The sequence below is a fragment of the Dipodomys ordii genome, unplaced genomic scaffold (genome assembly GCF_000151885.1).
Source record: "Dipodomys ordii isolate 6190 unplaced genomic scaffold, Dord_2.0 Scaffold14, whole genome shotgun sequence".
Taxonomy (NCBI): Eukaryota; Metazoa; Chordata; class Mammalia; order Rodentia; family Heteromyidae; genus Dipodomys; species Dipodomys ordii.
The window spans coordinates 3,502,735-3,530,107 of NW_012267230.1; the positions used below are offsets into that span (position 1 = coordinate 3,502,735).

The following is a 27,373-nucleotide window of genomic DNA, read 5'->3' on the forward strand; positions in this document are numbered from 1 at the left end:
TTCTGTAGATGTATAGATTTGAGGTTGGGGAGATATAATTCAGCCCACACCAGTGGCTAATCATCCAGCCTCCGCTTGTCACTTAGGGTACAAGCCCACTCAAACGCCTAAGGAACACTTTGATCTTGCTGAGAGACTAGATACAATGCTCTCTGCCTAGAGTCCTGGTCCTTCCTTACTGAAAAATAGTACTGATTCCTAAGGAAGCAAGAAGGCTCATTCTGTGACGTTCTGGGATCTTGCAGAGGGATTCTTAATAGTCGCCATCCTCTGTTTCATTGTCCTGGAGGTTGTATACATCACTTCAGGAATCCCAGGGATATCCTTGGAGGCTTGCCCATTTATTCACGGAGACGAAAAACCGAGCTTGTGTCTCACCAAGCTACAGAAAACATCCAGCCCAGGTGGTGCTGTCTTCCATGGAATTAAAACAAATTTTCACAAAAAATCTGTCCTTAAAATCCTAGCATCCCCTGAGTGCATAAAAGACCTGTCAAACTCAAAACCTTATGTCTCCCCTGGGTCGTTTAAGCCTGGGTTATGGAGCAGTGGCTTGGTCTTTGGGGAATTCCCTGCAGGTTTAAGGAAGTTCCACCGAGAATAATCTCTGGACAGGAGCTGGATGGCAGGAGGCCACGAGGAAATCCTGCCTACGATCCACCTCAGAACACAAAGGTAGGTGAGCTGGAAGCAGGGGAATGAGGTCAATTGATTGCTAGTTTGGGACATGCTCTCCCTGAAGCATGCCCATCCCATAAACGGAGCTGTGAACAGAGACTTCAGGCTGCTGTGTTTGCAAGGCTGGCTTTCTTTAACATAGCTACCCGTGTGCTGTGATGCAATCTCATTACATTTGCATTTTCTCTGTCCTCATCTTTGATAAGTAATCACACATATGCACACACACACATGCATGTGCTCACACACACACACACACACACACACACACACACAACACACACAATTGCTCTATGTCTTTAGGACCACTAAGGCACTTTCTGTGGGGGCTGTAACCATTGGGGTTTGGCCCCTATCACTATCCATCTACAATGGACACTTAATAAACACAGATTAAATGGATGTTTATTTTAAAAAATGAAGGAGTAAATTGTTTGTAATCAAAGCCACAGATGTCTAAGTAGGACCTTCAGGATATTGGAGGTTAAGTTAGGAGCATTGAGTCAATCTCCTCCCTTTCGCCTATGAGAAAGCTGCTCAGCCTCATCTTAGCAAGTATTTGTTGAGGCTCAGTTTACCCCTGAAATAGATGGTTATAAAAATGATATATAGACAGACACAGTGACAGAGGAATGGTTGGATGGATGACTAGGTGGATAGATCAACTGATACAAGATTGATAGATTAGGTAGATGATAGGTAGGTAGGTAGGTAGGTAGGTAGGTAGATAATAGCTAGGTAGACAGATGCACAGGCAGGTTGAAGTGGTTATGTAGACAGCGGGCATCTTCCTCGGTGTTTTTCTGAGATGGTGGGAAAATAAGCCAATGAGGGCTGGAGGTTAGCACATGTCTGCTGACTCTGAATCTACACCCACCCACCTTCCTTCTGTCTCTACCTCTGTCTCCTTCCCACTCAAAAGAAGAGGGGTGGTGCTATAAGATACACCACACCAGGACTGTTGTAAGGTGAATTCAGTAGCGAGATACAGAGAAGTCACATTTTCAAAGGTTGAATCAGGAGTCTTTATTAAAAGGCCAGTGCTGGCATGGTGGACTTCTGTCTCAAAGACCGTCAGCCAGCAAATACACTTAATACCATTAGGAAACTGAGCCATGAAGGCCAGAGAGGAAAGAAAGAACAAAAACCAATTCATCTCAGTGGAGAGCTGAAGTGGGACACCATGGTGACCGAAGAAATGGCAGGAGCCAGGATACAAACACGGAGATACATGGCATGGCGTAATGGCGCCTGAGCTGGTCCGGGCCTCAACAGGGTCAGGGCCACAGGAAACTCAAGTCACAGGCACTGGATTGATAGGTTCAGTAACCTATCATCCAAGTCCCCGCCCCTGCCTCCAGGGATTCAGTCACACCCATCACCTGGGAGGCGGGGGCTTCACCTTCCTCCACCGTGAAGACAATATGTCAGGCCCTACCATCTACCATGTGGCCAAGATGGCGCCAGCCAGACCCGATCTCTCTACTTCAGGACCAAACCATTTTCTTTGTAAAGTGGAGGGAATGTAATAGACAAACAAGTTCAGGGATGGTGATATCTTCTGTGCCAATGAGCCGAGTAAGAGCTGTTGTAAGGTACTAAATCTGGATGCAACAGCAAACTCCACAAGCTGCCTTTCTCTTCTCCCTGCCTCCTCTTGCCTTTGCAGGCCTCCGGGGCCCTGCTAGCAGATGTCCTTTCTCCCCAGCCTGCAGCAGATGCTCAGAAGCACCTTTACACAGAATAACAGCCTGCTACATTTCAAGGGTTTGTCTTCAAAGGAAGAGAGATGCAACCACTGTTTAAGTTGGAGGAGAAAATATTTCGTAAATAGACCATGTGGTGAGACCTCATTTTGAGAAGGTTCACCATTCAAACAAACAGAAGGGGAAAAACAAAACAAAACAATACAACTCAAACCTAGCATTTCCTCTAGAGGCTGAACGCCTTATGAGTCATTTCTGTAAGGAGCAAATGTAATGCAGGCTTGTCAACTTTAAAAAGCTGCTTAGCAATCAAGAGAAAGAGAGATGGTCTTGGTTGGTGTAAGTGTTTGTTCACTCCCCACCCCCTCTGCTCTGTTCCTTGAAGGGAAAGTAGGGGTGAGGTGATCTTAATAAAACACTACATCAGCCTTTAGGAGAAAATGGGATAAAAAGACTTCTGCACAGGCAAGTTCATGGGTAAGAACAATGCCCCAAAGTTCCTTTGTCTCTGTCACAGTTCCTAACTCACTCCCCACTCCTCTCATACTTGTGTCAACAAAATGACACTTGTGTGCCTCTGTCTCTCTGTGTGTTTCCTTTTGCTCCTGCATCTGTGAAATCTTGATTTTAGTCAGTCTTATTTAATGTAAGAATGATAGCAGGGTTCCTGGGTGGTGGGGGGTGGGGGGAAGAGGGTGTCCCAGGAAGGATCTCAATGCAAGATGGTCCCAGAGGCAGCCATCTGCTCCTGGAGGAGAAGTGGAGGAGGGGGAGGAGCTGGCAGCCTAGTCACAGCCCCAGGAACCAGGCCTGTGATTGGCTCTCCCTGGAGAAACAGCTCTGCTTCTGTAGGTTCACTGCTTCTTCCCCTTGAGCGAGAGAGAAAATCTGTCCCTGAAATGACATCACTGTCTTCACAAATGGAGGGGGGGGGGTTATGAGGGCTCTTTCCCGAGCAGAGGCTGGGCCCGGGCCCAGGGTATGGTGGCCTAGGGGAGGTATGAAACCATTGATGCAGAAGGCAGATGCACATTGGTTGAGACTCTAGTTATAGTCACCTGTAAACTTCGTGGTTTAGATAGGTTGCTTGAACTGTCTTGGACTTTTTGTGGGGGAGGGATACAAAAATAGGTGACGATGCCCATTTCATAAGTAGTTACACAGAGGCTTCAAGAACTGGGCTACTATCTCAGTCTAACGGTAGCATCTGGGACCCCCATCACATATCGGCAAAACCCAGAGTACAATCAAAGTAGGAGAGGAAGTACTACAAACAGGAACCCTTATCTGCTTCAAGCTCATTGTTAACGCATGATCATCCTAGAAGCGTCATTGTGCCATTAACCAGGTGGAGGAATTAAGCCCTAGGATAGTTTAGCCCTGTAGCTAAATTAGCATTTATTGAATTCTAGACTCCGTGCTGGACCTTTTCCATGTGTTCTTTATTTCTCCAACACCTCTGAGGCTGGAGGTGGTGGTGCGAACATATTGTCACCAGTTTTACAGGAGAAGAATAGAGAGAACTGGAAGCCAATCGTGATTGACTTAAGATTATGGGACTGGAATTCCGATCTGTGTCCGTGTCACCTTCGATCTTCAGGTCTTTCTAGAGTGTTCACCTGCGTGTTTGGGATATTTGGAAATCAAAGCCCCCGTCCACCCAACTTTAGGTTGTCTCACTTGGTGAGAATTGGATAAATGTTCATTGTCTGCGGGGATAAACCATTCTTGTGCCTAGTTCCTCTACCTGGTCGGAAGGATAAATAATTAAATTAATACAAAGCAGGAGTTTTTTTCTGGGTAAATCCATGGGTTCTGTTCCCCATGGGAATCAATTATGTCTTTACTGATGCCCCTTTGCTTTTCCCTGATAAGTCAAATAGCATTTCCAACTCCTAGGTGACTCTTTTCCAATCTTCTTTGCATCCACCCATCCATCCATCCATCCATCCACCCGTCCATCTTTCCACCCATCATCGATTCAATAACCCATCCATTCACCTGTCTAAACATTCATTCAGTCATCTGTTCATCCATCACAATCATCCATCCATTGCCTATATACCAGATGACATTATAGGTGAATACAACAGTGAAGAAATCAGACAAATTTCAGGTAGGGTGACCAGGTTGGGTCTCATCAACAAGGTGACATTTGAATAAAGGTTTTAGACGCTGGGAAGGGAATCAAATGGTCATTTGAGGAAGAACTCCAGACAGAAGGGATAGCACATGGGAAGCCTATGAGGTCAAAGCTTCAGAGGAGAAAGCAAGCCAACAAAGACATAGCAGAGCGAGCAAGTGGCGAGGCAGAGTTAGACTACTGGGAGAACTTTGCCTTTTAGTCTGAGTACGATGGGAGTCTATTTGGAGACATTACACAGAGGTGTTTCATGATCGGACTGAGCTTTAATAGGACCATTTATTTTAATAGAGCAATTTGAAGAAGAGCCAGTGCAAAACATAGTAAGACCATCCAGGAAAATACTGTAATAGTGCAGTCAGAGAAGATGACGGTGGTGGAGAGCAGTAGGGATGGAAGAGGTGGCGAGATCCCCTTTTAAGATGGAGACAATGGGATATTGGCTTGTGGGAGAGAGATCTCATCCTATCCTGCTCTGTCCCGGTCTGCAGAGAGGGTTCATAACCCTTGGACTTGAGTTGTTTAGGAGGACATTGCCTGTGGTAGCAGTAAAGCAGAGGAAATTCAGTATGCGGGAATATGTCAGCTTGTTTGCATCTTCCAAGAAGCAGAAGCAATTGCCGGTGTAGGGTGGAAACAGTCATGAGCAATTGGAGGAGGGCCTGGGAAGGAAAAGCAGGAGGACAGTGGAGATGGCGGTGAGAGTCCTCAAATTGATTCCAATGCTTCTCTGATTCCTCCAATGGGAAAAGGGTGAGGAGGAAGACTGGCAGATCCAAATGCTAGAAGAATTTGGCCAGGTAAGGGAAGAGTCCACACACCAGAGCTGTCCATGAAGTCTGCTTCCTGCAGCAGCAGATCTGAAAGGTATGCACATGTACTTACCACAGAGAGGGCGGCACCCAGGGTCTAAATCAGGGAAGACAGGTCCATACGGGTGTGGAACAGCCAAAGCCATGTGTCAGGAGTCATTAGCATCAGAGGTAGGATGTGAGGAGTAAGGAAGAGGATGCTGAAAATTAACGACATCCTTGTCAAATTGAGCCAGGTATTTGTATGTCCAGGATGTTACCTTCTTTGGTCCTTACAGCAGCCGTTCGAAATTAACAACTGTTATTTATCTCAACTGGAGATCAAAGAGAAAATGGAAGCCCAGAGAAATGAATACACACACAGCAAGTCCCAAATGCAGACTTTCAGATGATAGAATTCCAGAAGCCATTCTCTTAGTCATTTTACATGAAGAGCTCGGATAGCTAGAGTTTCTCCTTTCCTTGGGTGCTGCCAAGCAGTATGTGGGTGGATCTTTTTGGCTAAAGACCGAGAACAAGAGCAAGTCATTGTGATGATATCCCTTCCTTCTCTAGCTCTCTTGTGGTGGAGGATGAGAAACTAAGACTGTATTCATCCTATTGAATGGGGCAGGGGTATGAGGCTAGGGTGATAATCTCTCAAAGGGTCATAGGATGCTGGTGGTTCGATGTCAGGCTAATTGTATCGAACTCGATTCTAGTCCCTGATACAATCACTTACCATGTAGGGGTCAGGACCATGTCAGTCTTCTACTCTTTTTGCAGAACATTACCCATGTGAGTGCTCCATGGTTGTTGAGTACTTAATTTAAACACTGATGGAATAAATACATGCCTGCAGGCTTGTCGCTCAAGTTTCCAGAGTGCTCAGATCCTGGGCTTGTCCTGGTGAGAAGAGCTTTGGCTGAAATTGTGTCTGTGGCCTCAAGGCCAGGAAATGGAGGAATCGGATTTTGCTGCACTTGTCTGCTCACTGGTTCTGCTAGAAGTCGTGTATGTTCACCATTCTCTGTTCTTCAGTGAGCTTTCAAAACGTCGTCATACATCACCCGAAACCCCGTGGCTTACAACCCACAACCATTTTATTCTTATCATGATTCGGTGATGGGTGGGGTGAGGGCCCACTTGGCTGGTCTCTGAAGTCAGCCAGAGTTAGGTAAAGTCTGACTGTTTTAGGTTACCTTATCCTTGGTTCAGTGTCAGCAGGAGAGTTAGCATGACTCAATTGTGTGTGTGTGTGTGTGTGAATACATAATAGAATTATTCTGGAAGTGTGTGTATGTGTGTGTGTGTGTGTGAGAGAGAGAGAGAGAGAGAAGTCACAGGATCATGTGGTCCCATTGGCCAAATCACCTGGGCAAGGCCAGAGTAGATAAATGAAGTGCATCTGTTGATAAGAAGAGCTGCTATGGTAAAGGGTGGAAGACATTTGTGGCTAGAATGCCCCCTACCATCCTGTCCCTCTGAATTGAGCTGTACATAGATGTTTCCTATAGCTAGACATTGCCCACCCCCATCCTCTCTGTCATTTCATTTGACATGTCGGGCTTTGCCAGATTCCATCGTGATGTTCTGGTTTCAGTCCACTTTTAAATATGCAGCTGTTCATTCAGAATGGATGGAGTGTGCCCTTGGACTTGGTATTTGTAAATATCTGATTCCCATGGGTCAATAAACCATTGCTCTGTATTTATCCATCCATCCATCCATCCATCCATCCATCCATCCATCCATCCATCCATCCAACCATAGATCTTCCCATCTGTCCACTCATCCATCCATCCAACCAACCATTGATCTTCCAATCTATCCACTCATCCGTCATCCATATATGCATGCATCCAATCACTTATGTTTGCTATTGTTGATCCTCTCATCTATTCACTTATCCTCCAATGCATCCATCCATACATTGATCCTCTCATTTATCCATCTATCCATGCTTTTACCCATGCATTCATGGATCCATGCTATCACCTATCCTCCTATACCACTATCCAACCATCCATACAACCATTGATTCGCCCATCCATCTACTCATGCATGTATCCACACATGCATCCAACAGCAATCCTCCCATCCATTTCCATCCACCCATCTATCCATTCACCCCCTCATCTGTCCAACTACCCATCCATCCAATCACTTACTCACCCACCCATCTATCCATCCATCCATTTAGCCAGCCAGCTAATTAGGCATCTAAACACCCAAATATATACTCATCCATGCATGCGTCCATCCTTCCATCTATCCATCCACCCATATATCCATTCTCTTATCCCTTCACTTACCCATCCATCCACCCATCCACTTACTCCTGTATTCACCCATCAGTCCATGCATCCATGCATTCATGCATCCATGCATTCATGCATTTCTCCATCCATTCATCTATTCTCTTCTCCCTTCTTCTCTTTCACCCTTCCTTCCTCCGTTCATTATCTATTTGGTGCATTTATTTCTTCTGTAGATTACATAGATATCCAAGAGCAATGCTTTTCAGAGGAGGCACATGTATGTCATAGTATCCAACCTGAATGAATGAATAAGGAAGGGCTAATTCTAGCCTTCTCACCAACTCCCATATATCCCATGCTCCACATTTCCCAACACTCATTGAACATGTTTGTTTTTCCCTGGCCTTTCCTGTTTAACTAATACATCTTTGAATACAAGGACCACATTTGTCTAATTTACTGTTATATCCTTGCCCTCAGCACAAAGTCTGCATAAAGGGCACATTTCATAAATAGTAGTGGAATTGGATTGGATTGAAAGCTACAGAAAAGAGATGACATTTGAACTGGGCTCCAAACAACAGTAAATAACATTCAATTCACAGCAGCCGTGTGAGTTGTTGGGGGCTATTCTCATTTTATAAGGGAGGAAGCAGGTCCAGGAGGGTTAAATGGTTTGCTCCAGATCATGCAGATAGTAAAAGGCTGGAGCTGGACTTCTATGCAAGGGCTTTACCTCTGAGCTGTGTTACTAGCTCCTGGAGCCACGTTTCTAATCTTGGAAATTGGATGCATTTCATTGGCAAATTGCCATCAAATGCAGGGGGAAATCTCAGGAAGATAGACCCACCGGCTCTGTTGATCGTTCACCCATGATATGAAGCAAGCTCTTCGCACTTATTTTGCGTCTTGGCTTTGCTATTTATCCATCACCTCATCCGTCCATAAAATGTCTAGTGAATTCTCCATTTCTTTTAGTCATAGCTGGATCCTCAGAACCAAAAAGTATGGTTGGGTCAGACATGGAGGCTCATGCCTATAGTCCTAGTTAGTCAACAAGCAAAAGGACCATGGTTCAAGGCCCATCTTGGCCAAACATAATTAGTGAGGTGTCAGCAGGAGGAATACAGAACAAGGTCTTCCCTGGGCCAAAGCACAAGTCCTTATATGAAGAGTAACTTAAAGCCTGGGACTCTGACTCAAGAGATAGAATGCTTGCCTAGCAAGTATCAGTCCCTGAGTTAAAAAAAAGTATATAGTAGATACTCTGTACATTCTTGTTCAATGAGTGTTCTGATAGTTGCAAGGAAACCTAAGGGCATAATAATGAGCATGAATTCTGCAGTCACTTAAATGTTGGATTCAAATCTTGGCTCCATTATATATTAGTGGGTGTTCATAACCAAGTTATTTACCCTCTGCCTCAGTTTACACTCTTGTACATGAGGTTATTAATAGTACTCACAACAAGGGAAATGATCAAACACATACACGCACACATATAGAACACTGCCTGGCTCTTCGTAGTGTCATTGTAGTGTTACCAGTTGGTTTTTATTGTCATTCAATTAATGGGACATAGTGCTGATCCAAAAAGACAAGGTTACTGCTCTCCTGAGATGTACATTTTAGAGGATTAGACAGGTAATTAACAGCCAAACAACCGGATCACCATGACAAAAGTCCAGATCAGCAAACTTTTCTAGAGGCTTAGCTTTATCTGCAATGGTTCCCTTGTCTCTGCGACTTGGGCATATGGGAGTGAGCCCAGAGGTACAGGAAACTTGCCACTTGCAATGCCCTTTCTAGGTAACACTCAACAATTCCTGGCACAGATGAGAATTCCGGGCCTTCTTTTTGTGTCTGTGTGCCCAGCCTAGGCCTCATGGACAAGTCCGTTCCTCTGCAGACCTCCTTCTTTCCCTAAACACATCCAGATGCATCTGTTAGCCTGAATGCCATGAGAGAAGGCATGTCTGCTAGTTACTGAGCCATCTTACCCCCAGTAGATGACAGAGGTTCAGTCCATTAGGAGACGTAGAGACTGTATGCACATTGAGCTCTGACTCCAGGCTTTGGTTCTCTTTCTTACTTTTTGCAAAGGATCTGGGCCCAGATGTAGATGTCTCTGGGACACCTCTGTATGTCTGCATGGCGGGTAGTGGATGATGGGAAGACTTGGCCAGGGGTCATGTAGTGTGTAAATAGGTGATCAGCATACCATGCTCCTGACATCCAGGGCAGTGATTCATATTTCTCACTCTGCTTTGCAGCAGGTGTGTGGATACTGATAAAATGCCCAATGGCAGATGCTGTAGGATTGGAAGCCATAGCTCAGGCAGGGCTGTGGCTCTGGGGCTAACGTTCCTTTTCTTGCAAGGATGTCTGGAGCACAACTCAGAAAACCAAAGAATTGCAGGATTGGAAAGGATACAGCCTCCATGAGAGTACCCACACCTGAAGTCTCTACCCGTGAGACCTCCAGCAGCCTCCTCTCACCAACCACATGAACCTCATGACCATTTTCAGAAGGAACCTGATTTTTTTTTTCCGGTGGTGGGGTGGGGCTCTGTGACTTGTGGCTAGCATTGGGCATCTTGGATAGAGGTTTTGATTAAGCGTCTTTTAGTTGTGAGTTCCAGGAAATCCAATTGCACAGGGTCTTAAGATAAATAAGATACAAAATAAAATGTAATTACCAACTTACAGAATAAGGGGCCACAGAGAAGTCTGGCTTGAGGTCTATGGCGTGGTTAGAACATAAACCATATCTATAGGGTACAGCCTGTGGGCTGCTTGTGTGAATGGCTCAGTTCCCAGGAACCTCTGTCATTCTTGGCAGTTTCAAGGTTCTCCTTATGGTTTCAGGAAGGTCCTAGCACTACCATCAAGCCTTTCATTCTTTCCATGCTAAGTACAGTGGAACACACAGTTCTCTCCTGTCCGGGCCCAACAACTGTCCCAAGTCATTGGCCTTGATTAGTGAAGGAAATGAGATTTACTGATTTATCCAGAGCTCCTGGAGCTCTGGCTAAGGCTATCCCAATTCAATCAACAGTATCAAGAGTGGATTTGTGGCCTTTTCTAAAAGGATAAGGGAAGGAGAGAGATAGACTTAGGGTGGGAGATGGTGCATTTTCCCCCTATTATTTTTCTGCCTGAAGTAGTTCACTGTCATTGACACTTTAGTTCTTCACTTCTATGACTTTTCCAGGCTGGGTTCATTCCTTTCACCTCGGGGCTTTCCGTAGCTCTTCAGAGTGAATGTTGTCAGTTCATATTTGGTTTCTCTTCTGTAGATCTGTTCCCAGCCAGATGTAGAGATTTTCTTCAGGGGACTGGCAGGACCTTCCTCCCTCCTCTCCCCCCCCTCTAGATGACAGCCTGGATCTGTGGTCAGTCACCCCTTAACACACATCCCAAGTCCTCAGCGCACCAGCCAATCATCTCCAACGTTTTGTCTGCTAACCTCAGTCAGTTTCAGTTCCTCATCTGCAGTGATGGGTGTCAACAGAGCTGGTCTGAGGACCAAGTGAATCCATACTTACTCAATCCCACTACCTGATCCAAATTAGCTTCTGTTTCTATAGCTTCTTAAAAGTCTGGAAAGAGCAATTCTGTCCCTCTGTATATTATTTTATGCTAATCTCTTGTAGTTAACAGGGTATGATTTTGAAATTCCGATCATTTCTCTGTTTAGAGTTATTTTTATTTTTTATCAGACCCAAAGTTGCTCATGTCTAACAAAACTACACTCAAACTATTTTAACAATAGGCAAAGAACAGAAATGCCACCGCCCTTGCTCTAGAAGACTCTACTCCAAATAATGACAGTAAAAGTGATCTCGCTGTCTTTGAAAGCCACAGCACACAGCTGACTGGTTCAGAACTTGCAGGTACTGAAGTCTGGTCAGGTGTTTGCACATCTACTTCTTTAACAGAACACGCCCAGGTGGTTAGTGGCCCTGAGGGCAAGACCTTGTGTTTCCTTCTTGTTAAATTTCATGTTGTATAAGCCGACTTTCCACGTGGAAGGCTTCTGGGGTTCTGGATACTTCTATATAGCATATTGCTTACACGCTCAAGTCCTCATTTTGAATCACATGGATATCCATATATCCATGTATGTATGTTTAGATCTCTATCTATCTATCTATCTATCTATCTATCTATCTATCTATCTATCTATCTATCTATTTATCTATATATCTGTTTGTCTGTCTGTCTATCTATCTATCTATCTTGTCCTTTTGTAGCTTTCTCAATGAAATATTGGCTGTCAGGCCAGGGGCTGAGCCTCTCTTGCCTCTGTTAGGGACATGATCTCAGGACACTAACTGGTGGCAGGCTCTCCCTGTTTTAAAACAAGAGCAAAACAAGAGCAGCTCCCAATACCCATGTATTCCAGTGGTATTTTCAGGAAAGACAACAAAACAGAAAACAGTGATCAGGAAAGTGTACCTGACTCAGGAATCTCAGATTGAATCTATGAGGTCGAAATTATGCTTTGCAAAGCTTTACCAGTCCGTTTAATTCTGAGAAATTCCAGGCCTTACAGCTTTACTGGATGTATCTGTGGATGAGTAGCCAACCCACAGTTTAGAAGACCATTGGAAAATAACCATCGTAGCTGTAATTGCTCACTGTTAATAAGTACTTGCTTTGATACAGGTGCAACACTTAGTCTCAGCCCTTCCAGACACTCCTGAAGGGGGAACTATTTTGTAGAGGAATCTGAAGTGAAGAAAGGTTAAGAAAAGTGTCGAAGGACAGGTTGCTAATTATAGTTGTGTAGTTACACAAACTCAGGTCTATCCTTTTTTTAATTTAAATTTTACTGTCAAGGTGATGTACAGAGGGGTTACAGTCACATGTCAGGTAACGAGTACATTTCTTTTGGAACAGTGTTATCCTCTCCCTTATTTTCTCTTAACTTTTCTCCCTCCCAACCTCCCCTCCCGTAAGTTGTATAGTTCATTTTCAACATAGTGTCTAGTGAATATCACTGCTGAATTGGCTCACCCTTTGACCCTTTGTTTCTGTGATTTCCCTTCCCTTCCCTAAATCGGATAAACCTATTCACAAGACAAAGGGTACAGAAATAAAAAACAGTGACAACTGGTGGTAAACCAAAGGAAAAAGAGAAAGAGAAAGAAAGAACTGCAAACAGTATAATTAAAAAAGAAAACCTCTTGTGTCCATTTATTGGAGTTTATTTGGATCAACATCAACACAACATGGTTGTGTGCACCTAGTTATTGAGCCATTGATCCCGGTTGATCTTACTTAAGACCCAAGATCATCTTAGGCTCTTCCCTTTTTTAAAAGTATTATTTAAAATTGTTCATGTAAAGATGATGCACAAAAGCATTGCAGATACATAAGTCAGTAAAAAGTACACTTCTTAAGCTGGGTGCTGTTGGCTTATGCCTGAAATCCTAGCTACTCAAGGGGCTGAGATCTGAGGATCACAGTTCAAAGCCAGCCCAGACAGAAAAGTCCATGAGACGCTTATCTCCAATAAACCACTAGAAAACTGGAAGTGGCGCTGTAGCTCAAGCGGTAGAGTGCTCGCCTTGAGCTGAAGAGCTGAGGGATAGTGCCTAAGCCCAGAGTTCAAGCCCCACAACTGACAAAAAAAAAAAAAAAGAGTACATTTCTTGTTGGACCATGCTGTCTTTTCTCTTGCCCCGTTCCAGTTTTCCCTTCCCACAACTTTTTCTTTAATGTTGTTCAGAAGGTGATTTTTTTTTTTGCATGATGAATTCATGAGATATATTGGATTCCTACCTGTTTCATCCACGAAACTTTTTAAGACCCCTCTGGTGGCTGTTACGTATTTGTGCTCGTAGGACCTAGTCCTCTGCCTGGCATATTGTTGACATCCAGGAACTACATACTGGATGAATTAACCTTGCCAGGTTCAGATTCCCACCCGACCAGCTTCTCCAGAGTAGAAGGTGAACTTGACTTAAGGCATTTTTATTTTGATGCGCAGCCAGGGCTACCCAGGAGTTCTCAGAATCCCAAATGGGAGTAAATATTTTCCTCCCAATGTGCTGAGAATTAATTAAAGTTTGTGACACCCTTTAAAATTCCTTAGGATATATAGCTGCTCTCTTTCGGCTAAGTGCAAGGCACCCTTACGGGGACATCACTGGGGCTGGTGTTAATGGGCATTTACCACCCTCCCCCCCCTTTCCTCCCACCACAGTGTGTTAAACCTGTGCATCCCCAGTAATTGCTAAATAACTCATGGAGTGCTTGGGTTGCTAAATTAAGAAATGAAATAATGGAATGAAAATAGGAACAGGCGCGTGGAATGAATAGAGACGTCCGATTCAGAGGATTTTCCCCTGCCGGTATGTCTTTTAAATAAAGAGGATGGCTCCATTAGGATTGCATTAATGGATTTTTATAGACTTTGGGGATACTTTGATGGTCGTGTGGGGAGAGAAAGGGGCAGCCGTCCTTGATGGGTGGTCTCCCTGTGAGTGGTAAGGAATGAGTCTTGATCAGAGCTGAGTATACATGGCTGGCTCATCACGGGGGCGGGGGAGAGGGACCAGCTGGCTTCACAATAGGTGGGAAATTGCCAGGAGGGCTGGTCCTGTGGGAAAGATAAAAGAGAATGTTTGCAATCAAAGGACAGGTATGGAGGCCACTTGTAGGAGAATTTGTCTAAGCTGTTTTCAATAATTACCTCTTCCTGCATTATGAAAAAAGATAAGATTATAATCAATCTGGTTTTAAGCAAAGCTTCGTGGGCTTTATTGTGATGGCTCAATTGGCCAGTCAGATCAGCTGGCTTCTTCACATGAGGATGGTTATATTCATAACTGGACAAAAAAAAACAGGAAGTCACATGAGCAAACAGAGGTGAGGCTGATTGGTTACATCTGAACGTGACTGCTTGTGATTGGCTGAGATTTATCGGCTTGTTGCAAGAGTAGGTTACATTTTGTTTGTATATCAGTTTAGGGTATGGTTTATTATGTATGGAGAAGTCTTCAGCCTAAATTTAATTCTTTTTTTTTTCAATATGTACGTCCAGCTTGGGTGTTTTTGTATTTTTTTAATCTATTGGTATGAATTTTCTTTGTGTCAGTACAGGGGCTTGAATCACGGCATTGTGTATCCTCTAATTTGGCTATTTTGCTCAAGTCTGGCATTCTACCACTTGAACCACACCTTGACCTCTGATACAAATTACATTTTAAAGAAGAGAAGTTAACCAAAACTTCATGATTTAGAGGTGCAAAGTTAAAAAGAAAGTAAGCAGAGAGATCAATCCCAAAGATCATACACCATTGCTCTTTTGCACTTGAGATTTGTATAGTTATTAGATATGTAAAATTAAGATGAAATTATCTTTAGACAAATAATTCATATATATATATATGTGTATTCTTAAGATGTCAGAATATGGATAAAGGACACCTGGGTACATAGACAAAGGAAGTTATATTTTAAGTTGTGTACACTAAGTGGGGAGATAGTTTAGATGAAGTGGGCTGAGAACTATGTCTTGGTTGGTGTGTACCACAAACCCTAACTGTGTCACTTTGCTATGGGTTCTTCTGTTGTTGGTGGTGGTGGTTGTGGAGCTTGAACTTGAGGCCTGGCCTCTGTCCCTGAGCTTTTTCCGCTCAAAGCTAGTGCTCTAACACTTTGAGCCACAATGCCACTTCCGGGTTTCTGGTGGTTCATTGGAGATAAGAGTTTCATGGAGACTTTCCTGCTCCAGCTGGCTTTGAACTGTGATACTCAGATCTCAGCCTCCTGAGTAGCTGGGATTACTGGTATATGCCACAAGCGCTTGGCTTTGCTATGGGTTCTTAGTATGGGCTTCAGGTCAGTGTCCACTTGACTGGCCAGAGTGAATGGGACAAGAATGGGGAAGGAAAGGCCATCAAACGTTAGGGCTACTAGCAAACTCCTTGATCCATGGAGTCAGTGCTCATACTGAGTATAAAATAACTATGCATTCACTCTGTTGAAGATAACAAAAGTCTTCAGGTTCATCAATGGACCTCTGGACAGTTCTTTCTGAGGGAGAGGCTTGGTGGAATGCTATTCTTTCTGAGCAGGGGCAGCCAGGATGACGCTCAAAGACTAAAGTTTCTCCTTGGGGAAACTGAGGCACTTAACCTTCTGTCCTTCTCTCCTGTCAATCTAAATGGAAGCAGTAGCCAGTATCCTGGGTTCCATCTCCCGTGGAACTCAGAGGGAATTCCAGGACTCACTGAACTGACTTCATTCACCTTCCAGAACCTTCCAGACCCCTGCCAAGCTAGCAATGAAAGGGGTGAGCGCAGAGTGTGCTGCTGGATACTCCCCTGATTTAGGATGATGTTGCAGTTTGTATTCCTGACATTTCATATCTGACCCAGGGGAGGGGTGAATTGGAGGACAGAGGGGCACGGGGAAGGGGTGGAGGGGGGAGAGGGCATGGCAGGGCTACTCTGGTTTCATGTCAAGCAGGTTTCCATGGACTCTTCTTTAGATCTCCAGTGTGTTGATGGTGGGCTGTCTTTCTAGCAAATCTCCCTTGACTCTATGTGTATAGCAAAGGTGTATTTCAGTGTCCTTCAGCTGCAGGGAGAACAGGAGCTCTCCTCATACTGAGGAATGGATGCTGAGCCTTATTCCTCTAGATTGTTCGAGCTGCCGTTCTATCTTGAGGGCTTATGACGACCAGGAGCCATCCTAAAGGGAGTTTATTCTCGTGCAGTGATTCCAAGAGCGCCAAGCCAAATCTGGAGGCATGGACACGTTTCACAGACAGGTTTGAGCCACGCAGGAGAGAAAGACATACTGGCTGTGGCACGTAACCAAATACTCAGGAAGAGAAGACCACGCAGGGTGGGGCTCCGTTCCCAGTGCTCAGGCATTCCAGTCCTGCCTCTGTCTGGACACTGTCTGCAAGAACAGGGGTGGGGCTTCTTGCCTGCACCTCACCCAGCTGTCCGTCTTATTCTCCTGGACTGGTGATTGGCCAAGTGATGAACTCATGGATTTTGTCCTCCGGAGAAGAGGCTTCCTTTGTATCTTACATGGCCTCTCCTTGAGCCTTGGCAGATGCTAGTGTTTCTTTCCTCTGCTGCTTCTGCTCAGCTTGGAGAATTTTTTTTTTTTCTTTTCAGCAGAAGAAAACCTCCCTTTTCACAAATCAATGACCGTATTTCTTCTATTTAGCCCAGGATTTTAGTCATTTGGCACTCAAAAGATACAGGCTTTCAAAACCCCAAAAAGGCCTTTTTGCTCAAGATTGTACTTCCTGCCTTGAGTTTCAAAGGTCTGTTTTGAACCTCAAAAGCCAACAACTGACTCTCTCTCTCTTCGGATACCTACTGAATTAAAAAAAAAAAAAAGGAAAATGAAAAAAAGGACAAAAAAAAAAGACAAACCCTCCACCGACTTCTCTACATTGAGGTTCATAACTATGGAATGTTCTAGCTCGTAAAGAGTAACTGGAGATACCTGGGGCCAAAAGAAAGAAAATGACATCAACTCCAGTTTCACAGAAACCAACCTCAAGCTCATTTTAGTAGGAAGGGTCTCAGAATTCATACCCAGCTCAGTTTTGCTGGGGACTAATGATTACATGTGTGATGTTGTTTGTTTGTTTTTCAACCCACATAAACCTAAGCATCTCCTGGAATTTTCCCAAGGACGTGGGTAACATCTGCACGGCCAGTTTTGAACGCCAACCGAGGAAGACGCCGAGTGTTTTATCTCTATCATCCCATTTCTACAGAGACTCTATAAAAGAAGCATCGTGTGTGTTTGTTACCATTTTTCACGTAGGAAAAGTGACTGGCCAAGAACAGACACTTGTTTAGTTCTTGATGAGTCTAGAGTCGCCCCCTCCTTCCCGGCTCAGAGCCAGCCGCATCTCCCAGCCTTTCAGAGGAAGTGGAGGCCTGAGAGAAAAGGGCTCGAGGAAGGTGAACACAGAAGAGGGAAATGAGGAAAGGAGCTCTTTGCAGGGCATTGCATTTATGTCTCGTTTCCAGAAACACCCTTCCCCTTGGTATTGTAAGGCCTCTCCTTTTATTACTCAAGTCTTAGAAAACAAACAAAAAACTCAACATAGAACTACCTACCCTATGAGGCAGTGATACACAACTTCTTGGGAATTTATCTGAAAGATCACAAGTCGGGATACAGTGACAGCACTCACACAGCCCTTGTTCATGGCTTCATTATTCACCGTAGCCATGTTATGGAAACAGCCAGAGGCTGTTCAGCGGACAAAAGGATCAAGACGGGCTGGGAATGTGGCTCAGTGGTAGAATGCTTGTCTAGAATGCATGAAGCCCTGGGTCCGATTCCTCAGTACCACATAGCCAGAAGTGGCTCAGTGGCTCAAGTGGTAGAGTGCTAGCCCTGAGCAAAAGAAGCTCAGGGACAGTGCCCAGGCCCTGAGTTCAAGCCCCAGGACTGGGGGAAAAAAGAATCAAGAAAATGTGATTGGCGTGCGCACACACACACACACACACACACACACACACACACACACACAACACACTGTGGCGAGTCTTGCTTTATTTTTCCAAATACTACTATTTCAAGTGCTCTCTTTTTGCTTATTTATGTTCTTACATACTGACGCTCATCTCTGCTTTTTCTAGCATCTTCAGAACATCCGCTTTTGGGGTCAGATCCTTTGTAGATTCTGGCTTCTTGTTGATTCCTGGTGTTTCTGGAGCAGTGGCTGCTTCCCTGGAAGACACGTCCTTAATAAATATACTTGGCTGATTTGGGTTACATGGCGAAGAACAATCAGAAAGGGTCAGAGGATCGAAGCCCCTGTCGAACCTCCATTTCAGCGCAGAGGTGGAGTGCTTAGCTCCTTACTGCCTGTCAGTCTTGATGTCTGCCGTGTGGGAAGGTCTGGCTGGTTTGTTTGGGGGACTGCTTCCTTAAATGAGAAATAGAAAGCACCTTTAATGTGGAACTTCGTTTATTTATTGAAGACAGCAAAGCTTTTGTCCTCATAGTGAGGACTCAGCAACACAGGAAACTTCCTTGTGGTTTTTTAAAAAAATTATTATTATTTTTTGTTTATGGAGTACTAAGGAATTGAACCCAGGGCCTCCTGCATGCTAGGCAATCACTACCACTAAACAGGTTCCCAGCCCCTTCCTGGGTCTTATACTTCATAGGACCCAAATGTAGCTAAGATGCTGGTTTATATTATTATTATTTGTGAACTCTGAAATCATTTAAGGATGTACAAACTCAACGTAGGTGTCCTAAGAGGAGGGAAACAGAGAGGGAAAGTTCAAGTTGTTACCTGGTTTCTAAAGCTTTCTGTGAAGCTGTCAGGACTGGCTGGAGCCAGTTTCTCAAGTTGGGTGTCTTCACTGTGTTTGGCAGGATATTTCATTTGGGGCATCGACCATAAAACATTGCACCTAGTGATTAGGTACCAAGGAAAGGAAAGAAGGAGGCTGTGTGTGTGTGTGTGTGTGTATGCGTGCGTGTGCACGTGTGCGTGAATACGTGTATACACTTGAACTCAGGGCCTCCTGCTTTCCCTTAACTGAGCCACACTTACACTTCTGGCTTTTTTTGGTGGTTAATTGTAGATAAGAATCTCAAGGATTTTCATGCCTGGGCTGGCTTCAAACCTGGACCCCAGATCTCAGCCTCCTGGGTAGCTAGGATTACAACATGAATTTACACCTATTCCATCATACGTATTCTAGTCCCCTCCATCCCAAATTTCATGTACTGTATGTATCAATCACCTTCACAGTGTTTTGCTTTATTCAGCTATCATCAGTGCTTAGTATCACTTATAACACCTTCAGATGTGTGTGTGTGAGAAAGAGAGACAGAGAAACAGAGAGACAGAGAGAGAGCAGTTTATCTAATTCCTTTGCTTGACCCTTTGCGCTTAAGTAAAAACTTTACCTTTTAAAGAAAATGTCAAGGGAACAAAAGGTATCCTTTTCAACAAGTCGAAGGAAATTCTACTTATAATCTAAGCAGAGGAAAACAATGCCATTAGCAATGTTGCTTTTGTCTGTCAAACGGGAGAGATTATGCAAATGCTTAGGTTCAGAAAACAGAGGATTAACCAGAAGTTAGACTTCCTGTTTTGTAAGGAATCCGGAATGAAGGGAGAGTAATGGGAGACACAAGCACATTTCTTCCTGTACTTCATTTTAGTCTGTGTGTTTTCGGATAAGTGGTACTTGTGCGTCCTCTGACAAAATCCCTAAAATGATTGCGCGTGTTTGCAGTGAACCTTGGGGGCGGGGGGAATACTTCTATACCACGGGGTGAGGTTGTCCTCAAACCTAACTGAATCATCTAGTCTGCCGGGAAGGTGGCTTTGTCTTCTGAAACAAGCCTGACTTCTTAGGGTGAAACTGTTCTGGAACACATGAGCTTGGATGGAGTGAGGAGGAACCGAGTTTCTTGAGATCTTCCGGGCAGAGGAGGTATTTCAGGCAGATGGAACCACACTTAAAAAGACAGAAGGAGAAAGATAGAGTAGCCTATTTTTAGGGGGAACTCTTAAGTAGTTCATTCGTTATGACTGGATCCAATGACTGGGCACCAATAGGTAAGACAGCGTATGAGAGAGGATGCAGACAGGAGCAGAACCTGGGAGAGAACCTGACAGGAGGTGTTCTGGACCTCCACTTCTGGCCCTGACATGAGCCCTGGGCCTTGTCATCCATGCCTTTTTCTCTGGTATTTTGTGGGGGAGTAAATCCTATTTGGGCAGCCACGCAGTCTGTTCTGGAAAGATTTAATTTTTTGTCACCTGACTCCAATGATTAAGATTTGGGGAAGAGATGTGAGCCCTTCTAGGATTTTGTTTGGCTTCATGGGCAGAGAGGAGAGATGGATATCTAAGGCTCTAAAAGAAGATCATTATAGATGCTGGGTGGCCTGGTTGAAAAATAATATAAAACAGCTATATGGGGGAAACACTTCCACTGGGGAACCATGGAGGTGCCTGCTGGGAAATTTCACTGGAAGATTCTGTTCTTCAGGCAATGACAGATCCTAAGACAAAAAAAGGAAACCGAAACAAAGCAGCAACAGCAGAACCCAATACCAAAAACCAAAACAAACAAGCAAAAAAAAAAAAAAACCAAACCCAAAGCCTAAGTTATTTATTTAGGAGATACAGAGATGCACGAAGGCGTAATGACCTGACTTGAGGAAGGGAAGACACCTAGTTCGAGGTGAATTAAGTAAGCCAGTCAGTACAGACAGGACAGGACAGGGTAGGAAGGGGACCTCATGGTGGGTGGGGGCCTGAGAAGAAGCCATTTTTTCTTCCAGACCAAAAGGTCTGCCTCTTTGTAAGCAGTCACCATGGCGTACGGATTGCCTGGAACTATTTGCTTGTCACGATCATCTGTGTTGTTTGTGACCAGCTGGCCATGTCAGGCGTGTAAACCTTGGTCAGTGGAGTTAAAAGATAGGACCCCCTCCCCCTAGCTCCTGGGAATAGGAACTTGAGTGGAAATTTTCCACTGATTCTTACAAACCTCTTCTAACGGTAACAGTTCCCAGCCTCACTCCCCGCTCTTTTCCCAGGCAGCCTTTGCCTCCAAAGGGACAGCACGACCCCTCTCCACCACACCAGCTTGACTTCTTAGTAAGAAGGCCAACAGAATGTCACCCCTTGTGTTAGGCTGTAACTCTATCCTACGTATTACCCCTCATGTGTTATATTATCGTTGTGTTATCCCACACCAGTGGGCTGTGAGTTTCCAACAGGGGAAAGCAAGGTGGGGTGTGTTGAATTCCATCTTCTTAAGCATCCGGGAAGAATGGCCCAGGTGCGAATTGCAATTCCCCCCCCCCCCCCCACCGTGGGACTGACTTTCTTGGTGAAGGGGAGACTCTGTCACCTGTGCAGGAAGTCCTCCTTAGCGTGGGGGCTCCTCCTAGTGGTCACAGTCAGGACAGCACATGGGTACGCGGTGAGGGGGTCTAGCGAGCTACCCCCAGCGCCTGCTGCTGCATTTCCTTTGGACAGCGTATTTACTTTTCCTTCCGTCAAGTGACATCGACAGTATCATGCCCGTATGTGATTAGTGCATTGGAAAATTGAATCTGAGTGGAAATGGAGCTAACGGCCTCCTGGGTGCGGTGATACATCAGGTCCCAGAGAGACCTGGCAGTGTCTAAGCAGACCGGCCTCCTCTGTGCTGCATGGCTGTTTTAAGACTGTATATTGCAAATACAAGACAAAAGCCTAGCTCACAGTGACACAACACAAAAACAAAACACAACCACCACCACCACAGGAAAACTCCTGAAACTAAACTTACTGGATCTGGGACCTGAAAAACCCAGGAGATGATCTTCAGCTAACACTTGATCTAGGAGTTGAAATCATCTAGAACTTATCTCATGGTGTCTTTTACTTTCTTTTTTTTTTTCTGAATGGATTGCATTTGTCCCTGTTACAAGAGGTTAGTTACCATGGGCTTCCGGCTGGCATCTTCTCAGTAGAAAGATGACTTCTTTTATCAAAAATAACAGAGATGAGAGAGTAGCTCGGTAGTAGGCTTCATGCATGTGAAGCATGCATCACAAAAACAAATAAAAATTTGGTCCCCAGCATCACAAAAACAAAAGTATTCCAGTAGATCACTGGTGGCTTACTCCTATTATCTTAGCTTCTCAGGAGGCTGAGAACTGATGATCCTGGTTCAAAGCCAGCCTGGGAAATGAGTCTCTTATCTCCAATTCACCCACACAAAAAGCCAAAAATGGAGGCTCTCATTATCTAGCCTGGAGTGAAAAAGCTAAAGGACAGCACCTAGGCGCTGAGTTCAAGCCCAGTACCAGCACAAAAACAACGACAAGATACTCCAAGATTAAGATGCTAAGATGCATTGTTGTGGCTTCCTGGGGATAGCCCTGAGCCACTCACTGGAGCTCAGGGCTCTGCTCTGCTCTGATTGGACAGGCTGAACTAACAGGAGCCTGCTGGTTGGCTAAGTTCCAGCGACATCTCATGGACTGAGAACTTGAAGAGGAAATAGAGTGAGTTCTGTTGATAGGAAAGAGAGAAGAGAATTCATGCAGGGTAAGCAACAACAATAGATCACTTGTGTTCAAAAACAAACAACCAAGAACACCCAACCATCTCCACACACATGCACCCTGAAAATCCCAGTCCACCTCAAGGATCCATTGTAAATCCAGCACCTCAGGTTACTCTGGTCCCTAATTCCAACCTCTACACTGTGCTGTCCCAAGCCTGTTTCCAGCCTCCTTCCGAAGCTGTTGACAATCAGTGATGGATGAGGGGCTCTTGGTGTCCAGGGCATGGGGCTGCCGTCGACGTCTGTAACCTTGAGCTCCAGGCTTTATTGGCAGTATTTAACACAAACCTATTTTCCATCCTTGTCAGATCCCACTTTAGTATGCGCCACAGCACAAGAAGTCGAATGCTAAATTGATTTCTTTAATGGGGAAGGCTTCGCCACAGATAGCCGCCCTTCTGGGCAGGCATTCCTTGGCTTACGATGGAATCTTTTCTCACTTGCTTTTGTGAACTCTTCTTTGCCAGAGGCTCAGTTCATCCTCCTGATTTATTTAAATTTTTTTTTCTTCAGGTTAGAGGCTAAGAAAATTGGGGCTTTCCAACCTTCCAGCCCCTAGGTTAGAGGCAGAGTTTTCCAGCTACCAGAGTTTTCCAGAGAGGAATGAAATTTAGGGATTAGCATCTTACAATGGCTGCCAATGACAAAGCGACTCAATCTTTCTTAGCTACTTGGGAAGCAGTAAGTAGGTAAGACTCACATGAGTGAACACTTCCTTGGGAGTCTGAAGGCAGGTTCCTGACGCTTAGTGGGGTTTTAGAAATTGTTTATACTGTACTTTGAGATAATTTGGCCTATTTTTTCCTGCTTCTGGGCTTTAGTGAGCTTTTGATTACTTCTCTTTGGTGAGGATCCATTCCAGCTCTGTAAGTAATGACTATAATCCTCTCATTTTGTTTTGTTTTGTTTTATCATGTGCAAAACCCTAGGCTCCTTCTCAATCCTCACGGAAACCATGAGGTGCGTTCTGTTATCCCTTCCCCTGCACCGGTGAAGGCATGGAGAGTCGTGAAGTTTCTACGATGTACCCCAAACTAAGAGAACGAGTAGCCTCTGAGGAATGTGTTCTGTGAGTCACCAGCATCTTATTTCCTTACACACACACACACACACACACACACACACACAGAGGCAACTCAATACAATGCAACCCCTGAATTGTTTACTCCCTTTGTGTCTCAGTTTTCCTTCAGGTGTGGAATGTAGTCACTAATATTGTTCAACATACAAGGTTCAAGACCGTAATGCATATGAAGAATGAGATGCTAGTTGCTCTTATTGTATTATGCTGGGTTTCCTTTTTTTTTTTTTAATGCCATTCTTGGGCTTGAACTCAGGGCCTGAGCTCTGTCACTGAGCTTCTTTTTGCTTAAGGAGAGTGCTCTACCACTTGAGCCACAATGCCACTTTCAGTGAGTAGTTCATTTGGAGGTAAGAGTCTCAGGAACTTTTCTGTCCGGGTTGGCTGTTGGGCCTGGGTGCTGTCAGCTCTTCAGTTCAAGGCTAGCTCTCTACCAGTTGAGCCACAGCTCCAATTCTGGTTTTCTGGTGGTTTACTGGAGATTAGACTTTCCTGCTGGGGTTGGCTTTGAACTACGATCCTCAGATCTCAGCCTCCTGAGTAGCTAGGATGACAGATGTGAGGCACTGGTACCCTGCTTGCTTTTCTTTTTAAATTTTGTATCTTTCAAATGATGAAGATGGATCCGCTCCATTTCTGAAGCATGACTTGAAAATGGCTAAGGCTGTCTGGAGAGAGGAGGAGTGTCACAAGTAACAACCCACATTCATGGATGGACAAGCTCTGTGGGGATGGGAAACAGCTGCAGGAAAGGAAGCAGGTTCAGTGTAGCTGGTAACATTTGGTGCCAAGAAGACCTGGCACCAGGCAGAGAGTGGTAATTGAAGTTGGCTGTTGACATGTGGGAAGTCCAGCAAGAAAAGATGGTGTGGCACAACAGACTATTAAATTATGATAGACTCTCCACGGGGCCTTAGAGGCTGAAGTAGACACAGTTTAGAAAGCAGAGCTCTGGAGACTTGGGTATTTACAAGGCGTAGACAGGAACTCCAGTTGTGTAAACAAGCTACTACAAAATCTAGTGGTCCCCCTCTTCCTATCAGGTGAAAGGTCTAGAACAAAGCCATATTCACAGGGCAGGGTCAAAGTGAGGAGAGAAACGGGCCTCTGCTACTGCTGTTAAGACAGTCCAGGAAGCCAGGGGCCAGTGGCTCACGCCTGTAATCCTAGCTACTCAGGAGGCCGAGATCTGAGGATCAAGGTTTGAAACCAGCCTGGAGAGGAAAGTCCCTGAGACTCTTATCTCCAATGAACCACCAGAAAACTGAAGTGGCACTGTGGCTCTAAGTGGTAGAGCGCTACTAGCCTTGAGCAAAAGAGCTCAGAGACAGCATGTGGACCCTGAGTTCAAGCCCCAGGACCTACCAACAACAACAATAAACACTCCAAGAATGTCATGTAGGAGTTGAATCAGAAGACATCTGAATCAGAGCTGTTTGGTTGGAAGTGACAGAAACTCAGGCCAACTATATCAACGTTCTCTTAACCTTGTAGTCCACAGGCGGATTGGCTCACTAGAGACCACCTGTTCTCAGGATGTCATTAGGAATTTTGTCTCTATCTTTCCAGAGCCTTGTTGTTTTGGGGGACCTAGTTTCACAGTAAATCCATCCATTCATTCATTCATTCGTCTGTCAAGTATGTATCTGGGGCTTGCTAGACAGGAGGCGTGTTTAAATACGGAGAGTACAGTTATACTCCAGACAGCACCACACCCTGCATCTCATGGGCTTCCTCTCTATAGGGGAGAAAGCGGACATAAATCTGTAGACAAATGGAAATACACATTTCTTCTCATTAGTAGTGTCATGGAGACAATTCAACTAGGTAAGGGAAATGTAAGATGAAAGAGAAAAAAAAAAAAAACCCAGGGGATTTCTCTGAGCTGTTGCTCTGGGTGGAGGCGCATATACACATTCCCACATACGCCTCTCCATGCCTACCCATGGTTCCATGGTGGTCTTAGCCCAGCCTTGGACAACCTTGTGATTCATCAGATTGATGTCACAGTGCTCCTTGTTGTAAAAGGTGTGGGGGAGGGGGTTGGGAGGGAGGAGATTGTTGAGCAGGATCCGTTTCTTCGTTTGAGCCTGATGTGGCCACAAGAATGAAGTTGTTCTCACATTTCTGGTAACCCCAGCACGGCGCCTGGTACCCCCACGGGGGGCCGGGGGAGGTGAAGGATGCCAAGAGCAGCTTGAAAAACAGGATGGAAGGCTCCTAGGAGGAAATCACTTCTGGGCACCGTGGATTTTCTTTTTTTCCCTTCTCCACCATGGTGACATCTTGTCATTTGCAGGCTCGTGTGTTTACAGGAGAAAAGTTGGTCAGAAAATGCCTGCCCATATGGGACTTAGTCAGGCTCCACAGTCATCATTTATGTATTTGAATTCCGCAAACATGAAGAATCGGGTACCTAGTCCAATCTAGGTATTGGCCACTAGGGACGAGGAAATAGTGAGGTTCTGGTCTGTCATGGGAGACGTGTCAGAAAAGTCAAGGCAGGGGAGGGGTGAGGCAGAGGGTGTGAGGGCCAGGTGGAGGCTGATGAGGCTGATGGAGGCCAAGGGCTGTAAGCACGCTCCCGGTGCAGATTCTGCGCAGTGGAAAGAGTGTACACAAAGGCGAGTCGTGTTTGTGGGAACAAGGTGACCCAAGGTCACGCATGATGGGGGAAGGATAGAAGGGATGCAACTCTGGTCCAGTAGACAGGGATCAGAGCGCCTGAGGATGGTGCGTGGGGGCCGTGGGAAGTGATGGAGGGTTTCACTCATGAGGAGTGACACAGATCAGATGAGGGTGAGAAATCTGTGTCAAGTGGGTGGAGTCTGAGGTCTGGGGCACTCAGGGAACAGATGGAGGAGAAGAGCAATGGCCAGGGAAGGAATGAGACCCGAGGCTGAGATGGAGACTGCTATAGCAAATACCATAGACCCACAGACAGCTTGCACGGAGGCATTTAACACTTCCTGTCCTGGAGGCCGGCAAGTGCCAGGACAAAGCAGGACCGGGCAGATCTGTGTTCTGGTGAACGTTCCTTGGTAGATGAATGTCTTCCGGCCGTAACCTTGTGTGTTGGAAAACCAAGAGAGGCTGGGGATGCCAGCAAGGTCCTGTCCATCTAACTTATCAACCCCCAAAGCCATCTTCTGAGACCACTCCATGGGGGGGGCGTTAGGCATTTGTGTGTATCTGGGGGTTACCAACGTTCAGTTTCCAGCAGTAGCCAAGGAGTCTGAGGACCAGGGATAGAACAGCGATAGAGACAGGGTGCCCGCCATAGTGCAGCCCTCTGTAAGGCGTTGGTGTTGGGGGTTGTTATCCTGAGCTAGGAGGACCTACCGCATACCTGGCTCAGCCCCACGCATGACCCACAGACTCTCAGCCTTTTCTCAGAGGCTCCCCTGGGGTTGAAATCAGTGGGATCTGTCTTCCAGCTCTCAGTAAGAGCCCTCCACGTCAGGCTTCCTCCCGTCTACTCTCACGCCTTGGTGAGGTGGGAGATGGTGTTTCTCATGCCCGGGGAGGTGGCTTCGTGGGCAGCAGAGCGCAGTTGCTACTGTGTTCTTCAGACCAAAGTTGAGGTTCCTTCTTCCCTCCCTCCCTCCCTCCCTCCCT

The 27,373-nt window shown here is 45.3% G+C and overlaps 1 protein-coding gene across 1 annotated transcript in view; it reads left to right on the forward strand.

Moving 5' to 3' along the window:
• Positions 1–27,373, forward strand: part of Hs3st4 (heparan sulfate (glucosamine) 3-O-sulfotransferase 4) — a 333,621-nt gene that overhangs the window by 135,012 nt on the left and 171,236 nt on the right. The window lies entirely within an intron of this gene.